At 55.3% G+C, this 18,995-nt stretch overlaps 1 protein-coding gene and 1 long non-coding RNA gene across 3 annotated transcripts in view; one reads left to right on the top strand and one right to left on the bottom strand.

Annotated features, from left to right (window-relative positions):
- Positions 1-2,678: 2,678 nt before the first annotated feature.
- Positions 2,679-5,204, bottom strand: LOC109145087. Its single transcript, XR_002046282.3, has 2 exons — positions 4,852-5,204; positions 2,679-4,629 (listed from the first exon to the last, which is right to left on the bottom strand). It is a non-coding gene; the product is annotated as an uncharacterized LOC109145087 (long non-coding RNA).
- Positions 5,205-6,721: 1,517 nt separating this feature from the next.
- Positions 6,722-18,995, top strand: part of SLC24A3 (solute carrier family 24 member 3) — a 117,663-nt gene continuing 105,389 nt past the window's right edge. For both annotated transcript variants that reach the window (XM_039569973.1, XM_039569972.1), the window contains exon 1: positions 6,722-6,799. The gene's annotated coding sequence lies outside the window, so the exon portion shown is untranslated. The remainder of the gene's footprint in view (positions 6,800-18,995) is intronic.

The raw sequence follows: 18,995 nt of genomic DNA, 5'->3' as shown, positions 1-18,995 counted from the left end.
CGCCTCACTAGATGTCTCCAGGAGCAACCTGTGTGCTCCCGGATGCATCGCCTGATAAATCCGAGGCTGGAACGGAGCTGGAACTGAGTCCAAGCAGGAGCTGGCCTGTTTGCATGCTGTCACTGCCTCTTCTGGAAATGAGAGCCAATCTCTGCAGCACAATTGCTCTTCTAACCTATTTGGGCTTTGTTGCCAAGAACTGGTGACAAATTCCGTCACGTAACACACTTATAGGCAAGGAAGTGAGGGCTACTCTGGGCAGGGGGAAACATCCCACTGAACTCTCTCTTGGTCTTCTGTCAACCCAGGCATGTTTCCCTCACAGTTTAGGTTGCCAATGAAGCCTGCTACATAAACTACTCCTCCATCTTCTCCTATATCTGGAAACGGGGAAAAAAATGGTAAGCAATAACCCATATCTCTGCTCACAGGAAGGAGGATCACAGCTTCCTTCCAGTGACTTCAATTAAGCTACTTCAGCTGGGCCAGTAAGTTCAGCCCACTCAGCCAAGCAGCAACATCTCTTCTCCTGGTAATCGTGAGTTATCTCACGGAGCTGCAGCAGTGCACTCTGATTGCATCAGCTCCTGTGTGAAGTGCTGATGAGCTGGTTTCAGGTACGGACCCACAGATAGTCCCAGGGATCTCTGCCTCCTACAGGTCCTTCCAGTGCAGAGGGAACAAACAGCCCCTGGCACTGGAGGCTCTTGCACCTCTCCTGCAGACCATGTGTTCCTCTCCTGCTGGCAGTCGCCCTTTCCAGCCTTCTCTAAATCCAGGCACGCTGCCGAGAGGGTGAAGGGGAAGGAGGAGAGGCAGATTTATCTGAAGGGAAGTCACACAGAGTGGCCTGGGACAGGCCACTGGAATCACCCCAGGGCAGCCACCTCTGCAGAGCTGAGGTGATGGAGGCCCTGGAGGGAAGCGCTGCTCCTGGGTTGGTGCTGCTCAGTCCTTACGAGAGAGCCGGGGATGGCTGAGCGTGCCCCTGGCGAGCCCGAGGACACTGCCAAGCTGGGGGACAGCCTGGGGGGCAGGAAGGTGGCAGGGCTGCCATTCAGGGAATGAGAAGCGGGCGGGCAGGAACGAAGTGCTGGTGTGCTGGATGGAGCCCCCTGTGCGGGCGGGCACAGCCTCTCCCGCGTGCTTGCCATGGCATCCTCCGGAGCGCCCCGAGCTCCCCGGTTGGAGCCAGCCTGCTGAGCCAGGGCTGCGGGGACACAATTCCCAGGGCAGGTCCTCACCTGCCTCCGGCCCCATCTGCATGCCACGAGGCCTGATGCATCAGCAGGACCCAGGTGATGCATCCCAGCCCACGTCCGGAGCGCCGGGGCTGCCGCTGCCTGGCGCGGCTCTGCCACCGCCGGCGGTGGCCAGCGGGGCCAGGCAGAGGAGAGTTCCTGTCCCGAGGGGCTTATCAGGTCCTCGTGTTTAACAAGGAATTAGCAGTACTGGGTTAATGGCTGGACTTGATGGCCTCAGAGGAGTTTTCCAAGCTAAATGATTCTGAGGGAAATTGAGAAAGGCAGGAAACAGAAGGTGCTTTCATACAGCCTGAGGGAAATAACTTGTATGAGCAGCCCCGGGCCTTGGGGCCGGGGGACACGCGAGGAAGGTGGGGGCAGAGACTGGCGTCCCGCCAGTGTTGCTGGCCTGTGATGGTGCTTTTTGGAGGGCAGCATCCCTCGCAGGCAGGCCACTGTGGAGGGGTCCAGCAGCAAACGGGGGCAGAAGGATTGGTAATGATCCAAGATTTATATTACATTTCATAATCTTTTTTTGGTTTCTTAGACTTTTACAAGCTGTAAACTGTGAACTCTGGATATACCAATGTTAGGATCCATTCTGACACTGCTGTTCTCAATATTTACACAGCTACCCATCCCTCTTCTGCATTTCTGAAATTTTTTTGGCTTCAGAAACATCTTCCCGTGGCAAAGGGTCCTCCAGGGCAATTTCACTCCATGTAATAGGGTTTCATTTGCGTTCGTTTTGAATTTTCTGCCCTTTAATTTTATTAAACGTTGCTGTTTTCCAGCGCCATCAGGCAGGTAGAAGAGCAGCTCTTTCCTATGGAGCAGTTGTTATTCCCCAGCCTTTCCCCAAGGCGAGGATGCACAGGGGCACACCACCAGCCCGCCCTGTGGCCGCAGAAGGGGAGGGGAGCACCACGGGAGGACGGCCCATGAGGAGACACAGAATCACTCTGTTTGTAAACCTGATCATTGATTTGAGAGCAAACAAGCTGCTGCTGAAAGAAAAAAAGGAAAGAGTCATCCCGAGGCATTCAGCAATGAGCTATGCACAACACAGCCTCAAACCACAGGAAGCCCTGATATCCCATGAAGTAATAAATATTTTTCTATAAATACCAGCGTTTTTATTGCCTCTTTCATCCAGAAAGAACCCTAGTTGGCTTTTATGCGCTGCATACTCAATTTGGTAATTGCTTCTCCTCGCCACTGAAACACAAGATGTTCCCAAGGATTCACCAGTAGCAGAGGGTTAAGCACCGGGACAAGCAGCTCTAACGGGGGAGGGCTGTCCTGCTCCATCCTGCCTCTCTGGCTCCCACCCCTCTGGCCTTGGTCAGAGAAAAAAGCACCTGGAAAGAGGGCCGCAGGAGAAAACACCTCCAAGCCTCAAAAAGGCACATACACATACAAATACAGGATATATTGTTTCTTTAGCCTGTTCGTTCGTGTGCATATTTAATTGTGAATCAAGAAGGGAGGACGTGGAAAGCTTTAGAAAAGTCTGTCTAGGGAAGGGTACAGACCAGAAAAGGGGTGAGGAAGCCGGATGCTGCTGCCTTCCTTTAACCACCAAAGACCCCAAACCCCTCTGGCAGAAGGCGAGCCGGAAATCAGCTCTGTCACGGCCCTGTTTGTTTTCCTAGAGAACTGAAACACGGAGAGTGTGTCCCCCCCGCTCTCTCCTGTACAACAGGCCTCCCCGAAACCCGGGGCTCACCACGAGCCTGTAAGTGCAAACACTTTTGCTCAAGCTTTTCGGTGAGAGGAGAGAGCTGCCAGCCTTCAGGAGGAAGACACCCGGCGTTATCCAAGGCTGTGACCTTAAGCTGTTTTACCCAAGCAGATGCAAACTTATTTAAATGCTCTTAAATAAAATGGGAGCAGGCATAGCCTAAACTACTGTAAACTGTTTTCACATGAAAATCGCATCAGCTGGGCAGCCTTTTGAACCACCCCGAACCTGAAGCACAAGTGCATGACTGAAAGGAGGAGGTTTGTCATCGCTGCGTGTGGCACTGCCGGGAGCTGACCAAAAGCATCGCTCCTTCAGCTGCCGGCCACCAGCTAGCAGCGAGATCCCGGTGTACACACTCTCCCTGACCTCCCTCGGGGCACGGCTGGTTGGATTTGCTGAAACCAGCTCATTCAGATGGGTCAATCTAAGTGGGAGCAGGGCAGGACCGCTCAGGCGGGCTTTCTGCTCACTGGGCAGGCAGGAAGGAGAGAGCAGTGGCAATCAGCAGCGTGTTTAATTGCATCCTCTCTGCGGCTTGCGGAGGATGTGTGTGATGTGTGTGATGTGTGTGTGTGTGTGTCTAAGGTTTGTGGGTCAAACAGCTGGTTTAAGCCAGCCCCTGTTACCTCACAGGAGGGAAGCACCCCGGCCGCTGCCTTCAGCCTGGAACTGGAGCTGCGCCCAGCCACAGCCCGGCGCCGGGCCACAGCAGCACACACCTGGGGCCAAGGGCGCGGCTCTCTGTGTAGGCAGATTGGCAGGGAGGGCACGGGTGCTGTGCTGGAAAGGAGGGGCCCCGGACTGGAACCCAAGGCAAGGAACCCTCCCACTGCCCTTTGAGACCCACCCGGAGTGCTGCAGGTGGGTTCTGTGCGTGTGGAAGGCAGCAGCAGTGAGACTTGATGGTTCTGCCACGCAGGTGGCCTCTGCTGGGCAGTGCTGCCCAGCCCCAGGCTCACAGTTCCCCCATCCATGTTTGGCCAAGGCTCCAGGGCCACTCTCAAGTGCAGCCCCCTTCAGCCCTTGGAACAGACTTGGGCCCGCCAGTTGGGGATCACCCTCCCCGGCAGCTGGATTCTGCCTTGCCGATGTGGATTGGCTATGCTCTGCTTGAATCCCAAATATTTTTCTCCAGAGCTGAAAGCTCTTTGTGAGCACAATCTACGGGTCCAAACAGAAGAAAATCTCTGTTTGGTCTGAGGAGCAGAACTTGGCGTGGCTTGCGGGGGAAAACGCCAAGTACGCGAGGGCCGTTCGCTCTCCTCGCAGCAGTCACGGACGGCTGTTCCTTAGCTCCGCTGAGGCACATCTGGCTGTCATCTCTGCACATCTGTATCCTGTGATTTACACCGTCTTCTCCCAATGCTCTGTGTGGTTTTATGCTGTGGAAAGAACAAAAGCGCCTCTTTCTGCCCCTCTGAGAGCCGGCTCTGTGGGAACCTTCCTAGGGCCTGCACAGAGCAAGGGGACCTCCTCCTCTGGAGCCTCCGCGGCCCTCTGCGGAGAACGCTCTACGTGGCAGCAAGCGTGGAAGACAGTGGCAGAGGTGACACAAAGCAAACCCTGTGAAGCTCAGCAGCATGTTAGTCACGTCAGGTCTTTAGCAGTTGGGCTTTTTTTTTTCCTCGCAGAAGGCTCCTGTGGAAGATAAATACAGTGTTTCTTTCAGAAGAGTAACATCCACCGCGATTCCCTTCCTTCTGTTTCTTCCTGCAGACGGAGACGTTCAAAGCCTGTTCCACCCACACACCGGTTTATCGGTGGGAGAGAAGAGGGAATCCTCCTGTCTTATGCTCCCCAGAAACGGAGACGTTTCAGGAGCTGGTACTCACTATGCTAGTAAGGCATTTGCTAACTTACCTTGTGATTCTGAGTGGGAAACTTGTTCCTGAGCTTCGTAGGCTTCCCAGATAGCCCCAGTCTCGATTCCAAAGACAGTGAGCTCCCACCTGGTATTTACAAGCAGCCCTTCAATGGGACCAGAGGAGGCTTACGATGGAGACATGAGTAGTGATTTTGCAGTGACTCTCAGGGTCACATTTTCAAGACGCTACAGACTTCAAAGGGGCATTTAAATTTAAAGGGAGTACTTTGGGAGCACCGTCATAGCGCTCTGTCGTGTCAGCAAAAGGGACTTTCACCCCCAAGCCCCTCTCACCCTGCAGTGGGTTGACTGCTCTCCCATGGCACCAGTCAGAGCCGGCAGTGGGACAGTCAGGATCTCTCTCCTCTGTTGCAGTGACTTGCTGTAGTGTTTGACAGCGCTACAGGTTTCAGAGTTGTTTACCATGGGATAAAACCTGCCCTGCCAGGGGGAAGGGAGTGTGTCCTACCCGGAAAAAACACAAACCAAAACAAAACACTTCTTCCCTAGCTACATCCTAGGCCAGTTGTCAGCTCCATTTACTGCCTGGGTGGGAGCTGGCTCTGCCTACCCTGGGCCAACAGGGACACCAGTGTTGCTGAAGTTGTGTGTAGGAGCACACGCAGTAGATGTGCAAGAGCAGAGTTGGAAACCAACATCCCGGTCAAGTTCAGAACTGGCAGAAACCCTTTCGGGAGAGGGTGGGTGCACATAATTCTCTGCTGCCCCCAGAATGAGACTGTCTTTAACGGGAAAGGTGGGTACCTAACCAAAAATACGGACAGTGATGTTTACTTCCATTTCAGTCTGTGTCCAGCGAGCTGTGGCAGCCCATGGGGAACATGGAGGAACAGAGGTATTCCTTCTGCTCGCCCGTTCATCTCAGCTGAAGGTGGCTCTCCAGCCAAAACGGCAGATCCGTCATGTAACTCCAGGGCCCTTCCTGGGTGATGGTGTCTGTGCACATGCACGGGCCCCGCAGAGGCAGCTGTTCCCTTGCGTGTGCACAACGCTCCGGGTTCAGCACAGCCTGTAGGTATTTGTGTCAATGTTCCAGTAGCAATTATGGCATTACGTGGAAGGAGGGAAGAACCGGCCCAGGCTCTCAAGCCGGGGAGCCCCAGCAGAGGAGGGCTGGAGTGGCTGTGCCAGAGCAGCTGGCACAGCTCCCCAGAGGTGTGCGAGCCAGGGCGCCAGGGCGCCCAGCAGAGCGATGGGAAGCAAGAGGGCTCGCACAGAACCGGGCTGAAGGGCAGGCAGGGCAGGCGGCTGCTCATCCAGCAAAAAGTTCAGGGCAGAGAATGAGAAAGGGGGGGAAAATCCCCAACCACCCCCAGCGAGAAACCCCCCGGGTGTCTGAAAAGCGCAGGGATGGCAGCGAGGGCTGCCTGCTGCCGTCACTGGGAGCACCGGTGAGGGGTCACCGGTGCGCTGGGGCTTTTCTGGTGTCAAGACACCGCACGGGCGGTACAGGCTGTAGCCCAGGAGACGATGCCGAGAGGACCCGAGCGCCCCTGCGGTGGCGGGCGGTGCGATGTGTGCGATGCCCAGCGCAGGCGAGGCCGGGCCACGCTGCCTCGCCGCCCCTGCCCGCCCAGGAACCTGCGGGCAGCGGGCCCCGTGCCGGGGCCGTGCTCGCTCTGCGCGCCGGCCGAGGGGCCGCGGCTCCGCCGGGCCCGGCAGCCCCTCCGCGCTGCCGTGCGGCCCCCGCCCCGTCCCGCCCTCTGTGGGCGGGCGGAGGCGGCGCTGCGGAGCCCGGCGGGGCTCGGCGCGGCGCGGGGAGCGGTCGGAGGGCAGCGGAGCGGCCGCGATGGGCGCCCCGGGCACGGCGGCGGAGCGGCGGCGGCTGCGGCGGCGGCGGCGAGGGGAGCTGCTGCGGGGGCAGCTGTGCGCGCTGGCCGCCCCTGGCCCTGCTGCTGGCCGGCTGCGCGGCCGGGCGCGGCGGTGAGTGCGGGGCCGCGGCGGGGGGCGGCGGCGGCGGGGCCACCGGGGCCCGGCTGCGGAGGGCGGCGCTGCGGGGGCCGGGGCGGCCGGGGGTCCGCGGCGGGGCCCGCCCGAGCCGGGGCGTTGCGCGCCGGGAGCGGCCCGGGAGCGGCGCGAAACTTGGCGGAGCTCGGCGTGCGGGGCGGAGCGGGGCCCCCCCGCCACGGGGGTCCCGGCGGGCACGGGGCGCGGGGGGCTCGGCGCGGCCGGAGCGGGGTGCCCGGAGCCCCCCCCTGCGGGGCCGGGGCGCTGCGATGGTGGCCGGGGGTCCCCTGCCCACCGCTGCGCAGGGGACGATCGGAAGCGGCTCGCGTTTTGCCTTGCAGATCCGTGAATGTAAGCAGAATTTACGCCAGGCTTGTTTGCCTTTAAGAAAAGAAGAGCATACCCCTCCGTGACTCGAATTTGCTTTTTAAATAAACAGACGTGTCTGAAGGGTTTCACGGTGTCCAGCATGGTGTGAGGAATGCTCTCATGTTCGGGGAAGAGCACAAACACCAGCTACGGCTTGAGCGCAGCGTTTCTTGTGGAGTATAACGATATTGGGATGGGTTTTTGAGATTTGGGACTCTTATGCCCTCAATTTAATCGAATCGTCTTTTTTTTTTTTTTTTTTTTGGTACACGTCTTGTAAAACTTACGCTTTTTCTCACAAACGCGATGATTGCATCTGAGAAGTAAGGCCAGGAAAAACACAAACATCGTTGTGAGTAAACAGGAGTTTATGCATGTACTGAGGTATATTCAAGTCTGCCAGCATGGAAGATGGGGATGTGTAACGCCAGTATCCATCCTTCCTTTACCTAAACTTCAGAGGCTGCCGGTGTGAAGGTCTGTGGTGCTCTCTTCCCCCTTCCCGTTAGCGGGAAGGTGATCCGTGTCCAGCTGAGCCGACTGGCCGCATGCTGCTGCCTTTGCCACACGAGATATTAGTAGGTGATGTGGCAAGGGTGATTTTCACACCTATTTTGAGAGCGGCCCAGCGTGCGTGCCTCTCTCTGAAGAGCAGTGCTCGTTCCCGTCCCCTGTTTTGGGGTCCCTGCCAATGCAGAAGGAGCTCCGTCTGCCGCTAAGGCTGGTGCCGCAGGTGCATTCGTCTGCGCTCTGCCTGAGCTGCTGAAATGTTCCCCAGCTGGTGCAGCATGCTCGTGTCAGGGCTCTGGCCACTTTGCTTCAGTTTGGGAGCCTGTCTCGCGTTGTGAGCAGAGTTTGCCTAAAGTTAATCCGGGAGATGAGGAATGGCGTTCGGCGCAGTAGACCCGGCTGCCGTGCAGAGCCGGGAGTGACAGGGAGAAGAGTCATCTTACAGGTGGAAATTTTCCACAGCGCCCACTGCGTCCGCTGGCGCTGCACGGGCCCAAAGCGAGCGGGCTCTCTGGGGAGCCTCGGATACAGCCTGGTGCTCTCTGGCCTTTGTGTTGTGCTTAGGAGGTGGAAAGGTGTATTTCTGTTCAGCTGTCTTGGTATTTTTCCCACGTGAAAACGCGGGGTTTAAGATTCAGCACAAACTTTTGACTGGGCTGTGGTGTGTTCATGTCGAGTGGCATCTCTCTCCCTGCTGCCCTGGCAGGAGGCTCCGGGGTTGTTTTCACTGTGTGCCTTTAGGAGCGCACATGGCGTGGGCAGCTCCCAACATCCTCGGTGCCAGAGGGAGCGGTGGCAGCGTGAGGCTGGGCACAGGCTTCCCCTGGGGTGCAGTGGAGATGCTGCAGTGGCCGCTGCTCCTGGAGAGCCTTGGTGTTAAGGCGCGATCCGGCTCAGAAACCCTAGGCTTGAATCCCCTCTTCACACGATACGTGCTCATTTTGAGTGCCGCTGTTTTTCTTAGTCAGTCCCCTTCCCCTCAGGCACCGTTTCAGCCGTGGCCTGGATCTGGAGGAGCAGGGCTTTTCAGGTCACTGGTGACCTGTGTGTGCAGAGGGTGTTGGGTGCCAGAGCCTCCTTGTGAGGTGTGTGTACCTGCGCGTCCCCTCAGGAAACAGGCTAGAGCCCTTCTGGAGAGGCGGGTAACCACAGCGGTCTAATCGATAAACCATCTGGGGGAGGCAAGGCCAGGGGACACAGCACAAGCTCTGGGTTTTTGCTCCAGTGACTCCCAGTGCTTCTCTGAGGGACTTAGTCTAATCTCTCCATGTCTTGTTTGGCTGGGTCTCGAAAATAAGGCTGCTTTGTGAGGTGTGTGTGAGATCTCCTGATGCGTAGTAACAAAGTGTTAAAACATTATACCGTTCTATGAGGCTCATTCCAATGATCTCTGTATTGCACAAGGGTCAAGCTTTCGGAAATAGACACAGTGCCGAGAAGAAATCCAAGTTCACACAGTTTGTCTGGGCAGTGATCATGCAGCTGGGGAGCCTCTTTCTTGCTTCCTGGCAGTGTAACTCTGTGGTTATGCTCTGACATTAAGGAAGTCAACACTGGTAGCTGAGAGGTGTAACTGAGGCCAAACGCAGCCCTGCAGACCCCAAATCCAGCTGCCAACCGCTGGCTGCCCGACTCTTCCGCCCGCGCAGAGAGGGTTGAACGGAGAGTGAAGTTGGGTTTATTTTTTTCTCCCCCTTCTCTATCCCCTCCATCACTCTGACGCAAATTCCCTCTTCCAGAGGTAGGGAGGAGCGGAGACTTCATTATATTAGACCGTCTTCCAGATTGTAATGATTCAGGTTTTTCAAGGGAGGCTTCTGAGTCAGGCCTTTTACCAGTTTGCTGTCATGGACAGCAGAAATAGCAGGGGCATCAGTCAGTGGGATTTTTCTCTTCTTCTTTGTGTCTGTGTCTTTGGCAGGATGGTGAGGAAAAGCTGGGTCTGATTCTGCAGTCCTTACTCATGGGGATGGGCACATCCAAGCACATGGAGCTGCCCGTGTGATTCAAGCGTGGAAGATTGGGGTTTCTTTTAAGTCTTGTTTTAACTTGAGGGGAGTGAAGTGCTCAGAATGGCAGAGCAGGGCCTGCCAGATGCGTTTTGACAGGCTCTGAGACTTACCCCAAACACGAAGCTCGGGCTGTTTTCACAGGACTGGTATTTGCCTGGTCCTTGTGGGCTGTGGTGTGTTGAGAGCATCCCTGTCACGAAAACACACTCAGAAAGCCTCCGAGCAATCCTGGGTGGTGTGCTGAGAGGTGGGGAGCAAGGATCCTGGGCATGTCCGCCTTGCGCCCCGGTGCTGGTTGGAGGAGCTCACAAGGCTGGAAGGAGCCACGTAGGCTGCTCGCTCCCAACCGCTTTGTCACGGGTCCTGCCTCAAAGGGCTTTTCCTTACAGATCTCCTTACTGCCAAAATAACACTGAAGAGCCTTGGTGTGAAAGATCCTGGTCCTCTAGCTGAGAGTTAAGTGAAAACTCCCTGATTTCATTTGAATGTTTTGGTTCGTGCAAACCAAGAAACCCAAACCGAACTTTGGAGGTCATGCAGTGAAAGCACAAAAGCAGTTGTTTTCCTCACCTCTTCAGCGGAGCGTAATCCTAGCTCCAGCGTGAGTAATCCTAGCCCAGATGTATTGCTGTAATTGTTGGACCCCTGGATATGGGAATTTACCCTCATAAACTCGGGAGAGGCATCAGGCCAGAGCGTGGTATGTGACCTCTTTGGCAGGGAGCATGTTTGGCCTTGCAGGAAATGACTTGTTCATTTATTTAGTGCTTGTTCAAGGTCCTGCACTGACAGCTGACTGAGACTGAGCCCTTGTGTTGAGCAGCTCAGGGAGAGCAGGGACGGGATGCGCAGCGCTGCTCGGAGGGGTGAGGGAGCCTGCTCAGAGCCGTGTTCGCTCGGCTGTCAGCATCTGCTCCGGGCGCCAGCAGAGCAGGGCTTGCCCACCTGGCTGTGGCTGGAGAACTGCCTTCAGAACTCCCACCTCTCCAGGCCCATTTGGAGTCCACTTCCTCGAAGCATTGTGGAAGCGCTGGGCTGCGTGCCAGGCTGGCCGCCTTGCCAAGGCTGGGCGCCTGAGGGTGGACCCACGGGAGCCAACCAGGGTCGTGGTGCCCGGGACGAGGGATGCGGGGTGCTCAGGAGCGCTGGCTCCAGCGGGGCGTCAGGGCCGAGGGGCTGCTGGCCACCCCCAGCTGCTCACCAGCAGAGGAGGAACGGCCAGGCCTGGGGAGAGGGCCGAGTTGGCGGGGAAGAACTCGGCAGCCTGCATGTTCCATGTGGTGCACTGCGAGGTAAGGTAGGCTTGTGCTGCACACCTGTCTGCGCTGATGGAGCGGTACGGGCTCAATCCTGCCCTGTCCGTGGCTTGTGGCTGCCTCCTGCCCCCATTGGTGCCTCGTGCCTGGGCTCTGGCATGGTGGTGGCCCTAAGCTGAGCCTTCTCAGCAGGTTAACCCAGCAGAAAACTAGCCCAGGATAAATAAAGGAGGTTTTCTGCCAGGCTAGCATGCTGGAACGACTCTGTGAGGGGCATTAACAAGCCGTGATTGAACAGAGAGCCCTTGGGTGGTGGCTGTGGTCAGAACAGCAGAGCTCATGAGGAGGTGGGCATGGCTGGTTGGTTCTGTCCCAGCCCTTTCTTAGTACTTCCCTCCTGCTGCTAATCTTGAATAGTCTGTAATTAGTCCATAATAGAATAATTACGAGTCCATAATTAGAAAAGGCAGGCTGGTCACACTGTCCATTTTTGGTCAGGGATCCTCAAAAGGCTTGGCTGGACCTGTCATGTATTCATGTGGCAGGTATTTGTGTCTGTACACTCCTGGATATGGGACAGGGTCTTGTAGGAGATCAGCATCCAGCCCTGCAGTTGGAAAACTCCCCTGACCCCTGGACCTGACCTGCTTCTAGGTGTTATCCTGCCCCAGGGTGCTTTCCTCTGTTTTGTCTCTGTTCCTTAAATTGATGGCAACTCTGTGGTAGCTAGGAGGATCACTGGGGTTTTCTTCTGGTTTCTGTTCCTTCTGGAGTGGTTTAAGTTACCTCTTCTGGCTTTCCTGTTGACGAGCATAGAAAACTTAGTTTTCATGAAGCTTTCTCTAAGATAAAACTTGAAGAAGAGAGCCAGGTTTCACGAAACCTGTCCCCGGAAGCTTCGGAGTTTTGTGTTTGGGAATGAAAACCACGTGGGGTTCGCAGGAGTGCAGAGTCTGAGGGATGCACCTTAGGATCCAGTGCAGCAGCTTCCAGCAGTTCCCGTGAAGCCGCAGGATTCTCCAGGAGCTGGGCCGTGTGGTGGTGGGAGCTGCACCATGCTGTGCTCTCTCTCCTGCTGCTTTTCACAGCCCACAGCCAGGCAGCTCAGCCACAGCAGTGCGTTTGGTAAAAAAAGGGGGTTTTACTCTTCTTCTGGCCTTGTCTTCCTTGCCCTTCTCTAGGGCAGTCTTCAGGTTTGGGGTTTTGGAGAGCACTGGGGCTGTTCAAAAGCTTTGTTCTGCTCTGGGTTTTATCAGCAGGAGCCGAGTCAGACCCATGCCAAGAGCCACTGGTAACCTCATCCTAACTTTTTTCCGCTGCTGTGGCTTTATGGGAAGGAGCGGTCGGGCATGCCCAGGTGTGAGCAGTGTGGTTGTAGTCCTTCCATGGTAACCATCCTTCCTGTAGACATGCTCTCAGGAGAGTAGGGTTACACGGTGAGTAAATCCTTGTGGCTGCTCTGCATTGCTCACGGCATCAAAGGGAAATCCTTTGAAAACAAAGTGGTGAATGTGTGTAATTTGCAGCTCCTGAATGGGCTCTCAGCTGACCCTAGAGGGATGCAGGTGTTCTGTCTCTCCTCCCGAGGGGATCCTTGCCCGACTGTGAGACTCCTCCAGCCCTGATCCGCCTGTCCTTGTTACTGACTGCCGAGGGCATCCGCATGGGGAGCTTGCAGTTAGCTGGGAATCCCTCAGGGTCAGGTCCCTCTGTCTTGTCTCACGGAAAACTTTACGTTACCTTTTCTTGCATCGCCTTCCGCAGAAGGTCAGGTCTCCACAGCAGCCAGCAAAGGAATGTTCAGGTGAGACTGAGACCCGATTTTGTCAGCTTGGAATCAATAGCAGCAGAGCTGCCTGGGCAGGGAGATGAGCGTGGGATGAGCCTGCTGTGCTCGGGAATTTGGGAGGGTGTTGAGGCCTCCGTCACTTTGGCCAGGAGACAACTGCATCAAAGGAGCAGCTGTACCCGTGTGAGACAGGAAATAGGTGCAGTCCCTGTGTCCGTACTGTGGCATGGCTGGATTTCAGCTTAATGCTCAGATTTAAAAATAGAATGGGTACAACCTCTAGATGCTCAGCTTTTCTTCAGAAGCAGGCTGAGAGGACTCTGGAAATAGCAGGATTTCTCAGTGTGTTTGATTGTTGGAGGGAAAAGAGGGGAAGGGAGTGGGACAGGGTGTTGCATCCAGCAGAAAGGGCTGGGCTCCAGACTGGATTAAAAACTGAAGCTTGATGGGAACTGGAGGTGTTGATCTGGGATTTTCTTGTTGGTTGGTTTGTTTTGTTTGGTTGGGGTTTTTTTTTTGTGGGGTGGGGTCGGGGGTTTTTTTTTCATATTGCTGAGACTAGGAGCATTGTACCAAGGACTCCAGGGAAAGGTCCTGGGTCTTGCTCCTCTGGAAAAAGGGAGGCATTGAAGAGGAGTCCAGATGTGGTGTCCAGGGAGAAAGCTGTGTGAGACAGTACTTGCTGGGACTTTATTTGCCTTTTATGGATGCTTTTGGCTAATGTGGAATGTCATCTGCCTATAAGCCTTGCCTGTGGGAAGCAGATGGTCCCCAAGTGCTGGCTGGGACCTGGGAATGGCCTGGAGGAGAGGGGAGCAGGGGGTGTCTCCGCTGTACCTCCTGCCCCACAGCATCCTCTTGCTCAGCTCTGTTCTGCCCGTGGCAGCCCAGGGCACGGGTCCTGTGTCGGTGGATGTGAGTGTGAATTGGGAAGGGGAAATACCATTCACAGGGGAAAACACTCCTGGGCACAAAGGAGTATCGGGAAGGGTTTGGAGGCGTGGATTTGGTGGTTTTGGGACATTCCTGTGCCTAGCTGCGAGCCGAGCAGCCGCGTGGAGTGGCAGGGATGCACAGCCTGGCCTGACCTTGCTGTTCCTCGATGGTGTGCGCGGTGCTTCAGCTCTGAGCTGGGTTTGTGTCCTCAGGCAGCCAGGCCAGGGACCAGGGCTTGACTTGCAGTGTGGGAAGTGCTGGGTTGACATCAGGTGGTTTCGTGTGTGTGCGAGGCTACCCAGGCCCTTCCTCGCTCCAGCCATTCCTCAGCCCCGGATCGTGCTGGAGGCAACAAGGCGAGCAAGCGTGTCCTCAGGCTGCGAGGGAGGGAAACTGAGGCACAAGAGAACTCCTGGGATTGGCACGGGAGTGACAGGCACGCACGCGGAGCTCTGGTCCACAGTGTTCTGCCCTGTCCCTGTGGATTAACCCCGGGAAGTCTCCTGTGTCCCTGCGGTGGCTCCCTGGCAGCGTCCATCAGTCGCAGTGCCGGGAGAGGAGAAAGATGTGGCAGTGCCGAGTGTGTGCCCTTAAAGGGAACCTTGGTACGCCGGGGCTCATCCTCAGCGTTCGCTCCAGCAGCAGGCAGCACCTATCCAACCAGAACTGCAAACAGATTTAATAACTCGATTGGGAAAGAGCCTGCTGAAGTCCAGGCAAAGAGTCTTTTTGATATGCACGCCAAAAACGTGCTAACTGAGCTGCAAACAACTGAAGGGTCTGCTATTAGAGTAATCCTCATTCAGAGGATAGACGCAACTGGTTTTTTTCCCTAAGATGGCCAGAACATCCTGTAACATAAAGCAGGAGGAGAAACGAGCCTTACATGGACATCCCTTTTTCCTCTGACAAGATCTGCCCTCCGGTTCTCAGTGCACCCCATGACATGACAGTTGATTTGTATTTTTTGAGAGCGTGGGGCAGAAGGAAGCTCTTGTACGTGAACATTGCCTGTGCTGAGATGGTGCAGCAGTTTGTTTCAGGGAAAGCTGGAGCCATGGCAGCTGAGCTTACGCACCGTGACGCGTCCAAAAAGGCTCCTAGCACTGGAGTTGTTAAAAAAGAGTAGGTACGTGTGATGTTCACCCCCCAGGCTGCTGGCAAGTAGAAGAGAGTTGTTAAATGCCTTGCTGTGGTGGCCGGTGAGTGCCACACGGTTCAGGAGCAGGTGGGGGTTCTGGCTGTGATCACAGTTGACGTGTAGGCTCTGTTCCCTGCTCTGCAGAAGGGTGCCTGGTGCTGCAGTGGGGCCTGGGGCAAGGGATGCTGCAGAGCCCTGGGACACAGCTCTGCTGAGTGGCACAGCAAGGAGGGGTCTCACTGATGGGGTGGCACCATGTCCTCTCAAGGATATGGGCTGCTAAGGCACCGTGGGTCAGATCTTTCATCAGGGCACAGGTTTGGTGTTTGGGGTCGTGGTGAGCAGCCCATCCTGCCCAGGACTGAGTGACCACGCTCCTTGCAGGCCTTGTGAAGGCGGAGCCGAGACAGCCCTTGTCCCAGAGAGCTCCTGTCCAAGCCGGTGGCCTGTCGCGTGCACAGAGCTGGCTTGTTCCCCAGGTTCCATCAGCCATGCTCACAGCAAGGTGCTGCTGGCTCTGGGCTGCTCCTGGGACAGCAGTGGCATGGGAGGGGAGGAACAGGGAGAAGAGGCAGCGCTTAAAAACACCCTCTAGTTAACTTTGCTGCTGACTGTTGGCAGAGTAAAACAAATTGAGTTTCATGTTCTGTGGATTTATTCTTGTGCTAAATCAGAGGAGGCAGCAAATCGAGCTTGTTCAGAAGTGGAGGAGTTGTCCAAAAAAGTAACCGAGTAATGCAAAAGCTTCTTGAGTGAAGAAATGATCCAGAGGGAAGCTGCAGGGGTGCCTGTCTCCGCAGCAGAGGTGCTCCAGCCCTCTGAGCATCCTCGTGGCCTCTCTGGGCTTGCTCCAACAGGTCCATCCATCCTTCTGATGTTGGTGGCCCCACAGCTGGATTCCAGGTGGGGTCTCACCAGAGCACGGTAGTGTTTTTAAAGCCTTGATCGTAGGGCTATTTAAAACAATCCCCAAAACCAAAATAGGCTTTTTGTTTCATTTTATGAAAACCACGTACTGTCCAAGGGAAGCATGAGTTCCCTTTGCCCCACTCCATGTCCCTCGGGTCACTTGGGGCATGGCGGGGCTGCATGTGGGTGGCAGAGCTGTTCGGGAGAGGGAGGCTGAGGACCTGAGGGCTCTGGGGCTGGCGTCTCAAATTGTTTAAATTGACTGTGGTGGCACGGTGCCAGCTGACACCAGCTGAGAATCCGGACAGAACAACTTGTCCAAGGTCACCTCGCGGGCTAATAGCAGAGCAGTGAATTAAACCCGCGTCTGCAGCGTCTCACTTCAGGGTAAATAAAGAATTGCTTACCACTTCTTGGAGGGTCTGCCAGTCTTAAAGCCTTATAAAGAAAGGATAGCATCCAACACTTGATTCTGGTATGATGTGGAGCACTGTCCTTTTGTTCCAGGATCTCTGGTCAAAAATAGAAAGTTGTTGTTTTTTTTTTCCCCCCCTCTGTAGTATTATTTCTTTCCTTGAAACACTTTGAAACATTCCAGGCTAGGCTCATTTCTCAGAGGAGGGCAGGGGTGCTGCTCTGCTGCTCGGGACTGGTACCTGTTGCCTTTGTGCCTGCCTTTTCTGGCAGCTGGTAGGGAACATCCCCGGGGTGGAAAAGTAAGGGTGTAGTTACTGGTTTGGACAGGGGTTGCATCCATGTCGTCTACTTTTAGGGACAGGCTGCCTTTGTAGGGATGTGCTAAGGAGCCTCTACAAGCTTCAGTCAAGCCTCAGTACAGATCTGCCTTGAGAGGCTTCAGCAGCCTTGTTACTCCGGTGCCACCCTGGTAAGGGCCAGTCCAAAACCTGCTGAAGCCAAGGATAGTTTTTGATAGTTTTCTGCATTGATCTGTGCTGATTTATGAGGAGCTTCCCGGATGTGTCTAGAGAGGCTTTTATTTTCTTTTTTCTTTTTTTTTTCCCCTTCTTCCTTCTTTTAAAGTTTTTTTCAGTCACCATTGTGGTGTTTGGGTATGGGAGAGAGAACAGGAGCTGTGTTACAATTCAGGGTCTGCAGCAGAGCAGGGCACAAGGCTGAGCAGCTGCCTCTTGCGGGAGGGATCCCAGGGCTGGTTCCCTCCCGTGGGACTGGGAAAAGGGATCCGAGTGGCACAAAGGAGAGTGGGATGAGCAGGACATCCCTGCCCCTGAGGCTCTGCCAGCACCGGGGCTGGCACCCACGTGCTCAGCGAGCTTTGGGGTTCGCAGCCACGGCCGCCGCATGCAGGGATGGGAGCTGGGGCTGGGTCAGGGGAGCACCAGGGACAACCTGGGGCAGCTCAGCAGGGACACCTGTTGACTGTGGGAGAGTGGCTGGCTGAGCCTGGCGGGCCCTGGCAGGCAGGACGGCCCCGGATGTTCTGGGGCGTTTGGGTTTGGATCATCAGTGTGGAAGGGATGTCGTGGGAGGGGATCTGTGGCAGGCCAAGGCTTACTTTTTCCAGATAGCCCAGGCTGGCAGTTTTGATTGAAATGAGCCTGGCTCACGTTGGTTCTGTGGTTTCCAGGCTGCTCGGCCATGACCCTCTCTTCCCTGATTACCAGATTTATTTCCAGATATGTTTGCTTACTTCAAATAAATATAAGAAAGAGATGTCCTGAGGCTTCTATATATATTTGTCCGTAGTTAAGGTGGGATTAATTGCTTAAAATTCTGTTTAAGGGCCTGTTATGAGATCAGCAGATAGGAGCATGGGATAAAATGCATAATGAATACATTATGTTATAAATAATGGACACAGCCAGTGCACTGGCATTCCTGAAAGGTAATAGCTCTTTCAATATTTAATTAAGTGGGTACCGTAGGGAAAACACTCTCTGTCACTGAGGTAATTTTCAGCTTGGCTTGGAGGCACAGAGATCAGTCTGAAGGAGGGCAGGAACCCACGTGCAGTGGGGGCACCTTGGCGGGCACCGTTCGTGGTGACAGAGTGGTGTGGAACCAGGCTTTCCATGAGGTGGAACCAGGCTTTCCAGCCTTGGTGGGTGCTCCCTCCTGCTCTCCTGCCTGTGGCTGACTTGGGGCAGCTCCAGGCCAGCTCCGTTTGCTGGCCAGTGGCAGGGAACAGGACCACGAGCACCCTGCAACCCGTGGAGCATCTTGCTCTCCTGCGTTAATTCCGGCTGCAGGGCTGGGAACCAAGGAGATGCATTGGTGTCAGGAATTCAGTTTTCTGGGGAGGAAGGCACAGCATCAGTCACAGGCCAGCAGCTGCCCTTCAGCACGTTCTCAGCACTGGTAAAAATCATCTCACAGGTTTTCTGGACAGATGCAGAAAAAGGGGGGTTGGCACCGCTCCGCAAGGCCTGGATTCACGCCTCTGTCCCTGACTTCTTGTTTCACAGTTCCCAGCTCCTCCACACTCCTGTCTCAGTATACTTTAAACCCTGTGCTTTTACTCCCCCCACTGCAGTTCTGCGCTGGCTGCTGGAGGCTGGCTGTCAGTAAATTGTCCTGAGTGTCACCTCACGTTGGGAGTGGATTTGGGGAGCAAATCCAGACTTGGTGCCGAACAGCGGCATTGGATATCAGAGCCAGTGTCTTGTCTGGGCCTAGACTCTTCTCCGTTCTCCAAGTGCCTTTCCAGCTCTGTGGAAGCAGTAAATAACAACGATTAAACAAGCACCAGTTACAGATTCGTGTGGTGGTGTTGCAGGGAAACACAAGGGGAAAAGAGTTGTAAGGCAAAGGGACAGGAGAAAAACGTGTTTGTATTGAAACTGGACACAAAAGCTTCCTTTTCCCTCGTGCTTGTTTATTTTTTTGCAAGATCCAGTTTTTTCATTATCTTTTGTGGAGAAAAGCATGAAAAGGATCTCTCTTTTGTGATGTTTCCCCTATCATCAGAGATACCAGAGTGGGAGCCAGGGTTTCTGATGGCTTTATTTCCCTGTCCTTTTTTTCCTGGAAGGGGTGGCTTGTTTTTAGTGCTCGCAGGAGCCACCAGGCCTGTCCCAGCTGCTGTCCCTGGGAGCTCCTGGATGCTTGCTGTGTGCTTTTCCTGCAGCCTGGCTGCTGCGGAGCAGGGCTGGAGGAGGGACATGGAGCCCACCGGGCACGGGACAGGACCTCTGGTGGCACCCGGCAGCGCGGTGCAGGAGGGGGATGGAGGAGCCCATCCTCCTCATCTGAGGAATTCACCTTGCTGTGC

Source organism: Corvus cornix, chromosome 3, assembly GCF_000738735.6.
Source record: "Corvus cornix cornix isolate S_Up_H32 chromosome 3, ASM73873v5, whole genome shotgun sequence".
Classification (NCBI taxonomy): Eukaryota; Metazoa; Chordata; class Aves; order Passeriformes; family Corvidae; genus Corvus; species Corvus cornix.
Note: the sequence above shows the minus strand (reverse complement) of the source record. Positions and strands in the feature narration are given on the sequence as shown.